This window comes from Amblyomma maculatum, unplaced genomic scaffold (genome assembly GCF_055883805.1).
Source record: "Amblyomma maculatum isolate TAMU_Amacu unplaced genomic scaffold, ASM5588380v1 scaffold_13, whole genome shotgun sequence".
Taxonomy (NCBI): Eukaryota; Metazoa; Arthropoda; class Arachnida; order Ixodida; family Ixodidae; genus Amblyomma; species Amblyomma maculatum.
The window spans coordinates 4,810,874-4,816,873 of record NW_028146738.1 but is presented as its reverse complement, the minus strand read 5'-3'; positions in this window follow the sequence as shown (position 1 = coordinate 4,816,873).

Sequence of the window (6,000 nt, the reverse complement as noted above, 5' to 3'; positions counted from 1 at the left end):
CGCCGAGTAAACAAATGTGCCTTCAGAAAATTTCGAAGAGGAATGCTGTTTATGGTATGAGGTTCCAACCGGCCACTCCTAGGTGTTTGTCTATAATTCTGTGATCCTGTGGCGTATTGTAAGAATTGGCGCAACTGCTTCTTCGAACACCACGCTTACATTAAGAAATTACAGGGGTCGGAACTGGTAGGAAAGATGGTTAAACATGAACCACTTTGCTGTCACGAACATCGGCTCGCCCGTCAAATTTCGCCGGAGCAAAATGTCCAACTCCCACCAACCTCAAAAAAAAGGAAAGGAAAAAAAAAACGATATAAATACTTGTACGTCCGAACAGAATACTGGATACCATTTCGCCAAAAAGTGTGAGACGAGCTTCTCTGTGGAATTCACTTGTTTTCCTTTAAAGATTGAACTAATAAACTGAACGTTAGTGCATGGAAACGGGCATGAACAAGACAAACAGTTCTGCTCCGCGCCGTCTACGCAAAGACAATTTGCATCGCTTTTTAGTTTGCTTGTTTGCGGCATCCGGCAAAAGCACCGCGGGTCACCGTGAGTTATGTGCTTTGCGCGCTTCTGGGTGTTTGAGCCGGCGGCAAGCATCGGCACAAACATATCAGAGGAAATGGGAGTGGCGGGCGGGGGGCACGAGGAGTTCGTGAAGTAAAAAAAAATCCTTCCAAGAAGACCAGAGGGAAGCGTCCTCGGGCTGCGGACATTATGGTGGAATACCGAAAGCTGGGCAGGGGCTGCGGCATCCGGTCGTTCGAACGGGAGGGGGGGGGGGGGGGGGTGTAAACGAACACCAAAAGTCGGCGGGCGCACCGCGGCAGTACTCTCGAACTCCGCGTCAAAAGGGGCGTTCTTCGAAGTAAGCCGCGGCAACAGCAAAAAGACGACCTCACAATTTCGATCTCACACAATGACGACCTCACTCAACCTCAAACTCACGCGTGAGGTTGAGGTCTAATTTCGTGACCTCACTAAAAAAAAATCGAGCTGTCGCCGACCTCACCTCAACCTCACATCACTCCGTGAAGTCGAGGTCATTTCGAGGTTGAGGTCGACCTCATGAGATCGAAACCTCATGAGGTTGCCCACCTCTGCAGCAAGAGACGATACAAAGGAATGCACACTAATTCTGAAAACACACAACCTAAAGGGTAAGAAAAAAAGCAGACGTGAAATAAAAGAGGCTCTCATACAACACAGAGGTTTCACATCAATAAACAATACACGAGAGAGTCAGAACAAATAAACACCAAATTGTTCACCGGGCACTGTCACAGGCCGACGTATGGAGAGTCACAGTTTGACTGTCCCGCAGACTGGCGCCGCTCACTGGCAGATCAGTGGGCTTGCGGAACAGCGGGAGCCGAGTAGTAATAATCATCATCATCAGTTGAACTGTACCCACTGTAGGGTGAAGGCCTCTCCCATATTCCTCTAATTAACTCGGTCCTGTGCTAAATGCGTCCACTTCACCTCTGCGAACATGTTAATCTCATCCGCCCACCTAACTAATTCTGCCGCCCCTGTTGAGCTTTCCTTTTCTTGGAATCCAGTTCGTTACCTATAGCGAATATCTGTTATCCTCTCTTCGCACTACATGTCCGGTTCATTCCTCTTTCTTCTACTGGATTTCCACTAGAATGTCAGTAACTCGAGTTATTGCTCTGACCCACTCTGCAAGCTTCCTATCTCTTAACGTTACCCGTACCATTTTTCTTTCCATAGCCCTCTGCGTTGTCCTAAACTTAAGTAGAACCCTTTTCGTCAGCCTCCCCGTTTCAGCCACATAAAGTGCAACTGTTTTATACTTTCCTCTTGAGGGATACCGGTATGCTGCTAGTCATATTCAGCGCTCCATTCCAGTGTTATTCTCCTTGTTATTTCCCTTTCACGGTTCGTATCTGCGGTTACTACCTGTCCTAAGTAGATATATTCACCTACTACTTTCAGCGCTTCGCTACCTAATGTAAACTGCTGTTTCTTCCTGAGGCTGTTGAACATTATCTTAGTCTTCTGTTTATTAATTTTCAAGCCTACCTTTCCACTTTTCCTGTCTAGGTCTGTCACAAGCTGCCTCCCCTATACAGCGTAAGTTGTGGTATCTTCTACCTCTTATATAAAGCGAAACTCACGGGACCTCGTCGCTGCTCTGAGCAGGCTTCGACATGACGGCGGGGTAGTGACCACGCGTCCTTGACGCGGGCAGCGCGTAGCCGGCCGAGAGTATAAAATGACAGACCGCAGCACGCCCGCGGCAGTGCGCTCTGGGAAGGTTCAGTCTTCCGTGCCTCTCTCGCGGCTGCTCTGGGAAAGCGTCTTCGTTTCACCGGGCCCGCGATCGATGCATCGTTCTCCTGAACTGTACGGCCGCTACTTAGCCTTCGATGCCTCAACTAACAAGAAAGCCGGGAGAATTCCTTTTTGCCACAGATTGTTGTTTAATCGAACATTGTTTGCGCCGTTGTTAATCTTTACCGGACTTAGTAATATTTTTACGTGGTGTTTTCTATATAACCCTTGCCCATACTTATTACATACCTGCTTTATTGTCTTTATAAAATTCTTTTTACCGCAGTGTTTTGTTCATTGTCGGTTTTTCTTGTCATTTACCGAGTCTTCTTTTATCACTTCGTGTCGTGGCGTTTTATTCCTTTTAATTGCACTCTAGTATTATGCAGTGTATTTTGGACTACCATCTATAAATATTCAATTGTTTGTAAAAGAAAGTGTCCTTTTTGAACTTTCCTTAATCACACTTCGACACACATACATCCCTGGTTGACTGGCCTAACTTTTAAATGTGTTCTCAAACCTCATAGAGGAACGACGGGTAACCTTAAAGGGGACCCTGCGCTTCTGTTGACCGTAAAGGCGGGGGTTTGTGACAAGGTCATCAATCATTCTTTGCAGTTCATCCACTGAGTTATTTAGCAAAGCAATGTCATCAGCAAATCGCAGATTACTGATGTATTCTCCATCTACCTTTATCCCAAACTGCTCCATTTCCAAGTCTCTGAATACTTCTAATTAAGCTGTGAATAGTACTGGGGAGATCACGTCTCTTTGCCTAACACCTTTCTTTATAAGAATTTTGTTACTTTCTTTATGGAGAACTATGGCTGCTGTGCAGCCCCTATATATATTTTCCAGCATTTTCAAGTACGGCGCGTCTACACCCTGATTTCGGAATACCTGCATGACTACCGATGTTTCTACTGATTATTATGCCTTTTCGTAATCAATAAATGCTATGTATAAGGGCTGGTTATATTCCGAGCATTTTTCTATCACCTTGTTAATGGTATGGATATGATCGATAATAGAGTACCTTTCCCGCAACCCTGCTTTACCTTTTGCTCGATTGCAGTGTAAGATTTTTCTGATTCTATTAGCGATTACCTTAGTAAATACCTTATACGTAACAGATAGTAAGCTGACTGGTCTGTAATTTTTCAAGTGCTTAGCGTCCCGTTTCTTACGAAGTAAATAATGTTTGCGTTCTTCCATGGTCACGGTACCGTCGAGGACACCAGGCAGCCGAGCATTGCCACTTGCTGAATTCTTGGTAGAAGGAAAGGAAGAAGATGGTTTGCACGGTATGGAAAAGAACTGAACAAGGGTAAATGGGGTGCGCCTCAGTTCGCAGGTAAGCCAACGTTTCGACAAATGGACTTGTCTTCGTCTAGACAAGTCCACTTGTCGAAACGTTGGCTTACCTGCGAACTGAGGCGTACCCCATTTACCCTTGTTCAGGTCTTGCTGAATTCCTGCAACACTCGCTAGCTTCCCGAAGCGACGCGACCTCAATTTATAGGCGATGCCTCGTCTGTCTGTTACAACACACTAAGGCAGGCGCGCACATCAACGTAACTTTCGTAGCACAAGTGTCATCTCTCCCTCCCCTCGAGACGCGCGTTGTCATTGGTCAGGTGCGGCGGAACCTTCGGGAACATACGACCGGCTTCTCCGCTGGTTAGTCATCGCCGCCACCGAGTGATGAGGAGGGGTAACGCCGATGCGCGAATGGCTACGCGTTCTTCCCACGGCGAAAAGGAGAGATTTCTGCAATGTTCTCTACGTGTCTACGCGACGCCGCACGTGCGCATCCTTATCTGTGCCGATTTCGTGCGAACGATCATTATGCACGAACCGCTATGGTGTGATATATTGGTAAAACTTATGGCAGCTAAGCAGCGAAATTTTCAAACCAGCGCCTCCATAACGGCTTCAAATATTTCGCCGTGATGACAAATTCAACACAAATTGCTGTGAAGGAAAAGGCTCGCCAAACTATCGGCTTCGGACTCACAGCACTTCTCTTACATGCAGCCAGCTCTTAGAGCTTCCATCACTGAAACGAACCGCTCTCCGCCCGGAGACTCAGTACTGCAGCACACAGTATTCTAGTACACGGAAGAGAATAATAAGAGTTATATCATAGAACAATGTGCCATCCGCCACCGTGGCTCCATGCGCACTGCCAGCAGTCAAGCGCTGACTGACCGCGACGAGGCAGCTAGCCTGCGTGCCGCCGTCTAGGATGGTGCCGACAAGGCGATCAGGGCATGAGCAATGCAACACAAGCCGGCAGTCACGGTAACGGATTGCGGATCGCGCTGTTCTATAATTTGCTATCGCCGATGCTTTTGTTTTATTACCTTTGCTCACGTGTACATACTCCACGTATGTGCTCGTCCAGGCAGGCTTGTGATAATAAGAAGTACAAAAGACGGGAAAATTCAAAGGAATACAATCGAAAGGTGATCGGCTACTACAGGAAAAAGAAAGCACGGATGCGTACCATTATACCTGTCGTCTGCTTTCACTGGGTGATCAAGCCAAATGATGCAACAAGTTTTCATAATATACACCATAAAAGCAACGGGCGACAAGCAAGCATCGCCAGTGTGTCTGTTGTTCTGAGGAGAACGCTGCATGAGCTCAGGCCGGGATATAATTTGCTTCTTCGGGCCTTGACTTGACTCGGGTCAGAAACTTCTGGCCCGGCCCGGGCTCGAGCATAAAGTTGCAGACCCGGGTTGCGTTTGGCATATATAGTTTAAAGCGGTCATGCCACATACCTCATACCTCGCACTGTCATAATGGAATAACTTGCCATCGCACATCGCTACAGAAACTAACATAAAAAAATTCCAAGACCTACTTCGCTGTTAGGGAAATGTATAGAATATTTTGCTGTAGCTTTTCTTTCCTCTTTTGATGTTATATTTAATGTTCTTATTGTAATTTTTGCTAATTGGTTGGTTTGTGGGGTTTAACGCTCCATAGCGACTCAGGCTATGAGAGACGCCGTAGTGGAGGACTCCCGAAATTTTGACCACCTGGGGTCCTTTTTACGTGCACTGACATCGCACAGCACACGGGCGTCTTGCTTTTCGCCTCCATCGAAAAGCGTTCGGAGAGGCCGGGATTCGAACCCGCGTCCTTGGGCACAGTAGTCGAGCGCCGTAACCACTGTGCCCCCCCCCCCCCCCCAGCGGGCAATTGTTGCTAATTGCATCGTGTTTTTTTACAATTGTATCCCCCCCCCCCCTCCCTATGTAATACCCTCATTTGGAGGGCCTTTAGGGGTAACCTGAATAAATTTTGGAATAGAAACTGTTTATCGCACCTTACTCCTGATGTGCAAAGCAAATGAACTTCAAAGTTTCAGCTCCATCACAGCAGCAGTATTTTTAAATCTATATTTTTCGGTTCTTCGTGAGCAGCTTGCTGATCTGCACCCGGCGCAGCCGGTGAGAACACAGGCCGACGCCGCTTCGTCTGCTACATGTTCTGTGCACGAGCAGCTTCAACCGCGACGCGGTCGTAAAGCTAAGCTGCAGTAAGCCGATGGGGTGGACCAAACAGCAGTGATGCCTCTAACCGTGTTAAGCGCAAACTGAGCTATTCGGCCCCTAGGAAATAGCGGCGTGGGCGGGATTGAGATGCGCGTTCACGCCCGAGTATGAAAGGCGCACGAGC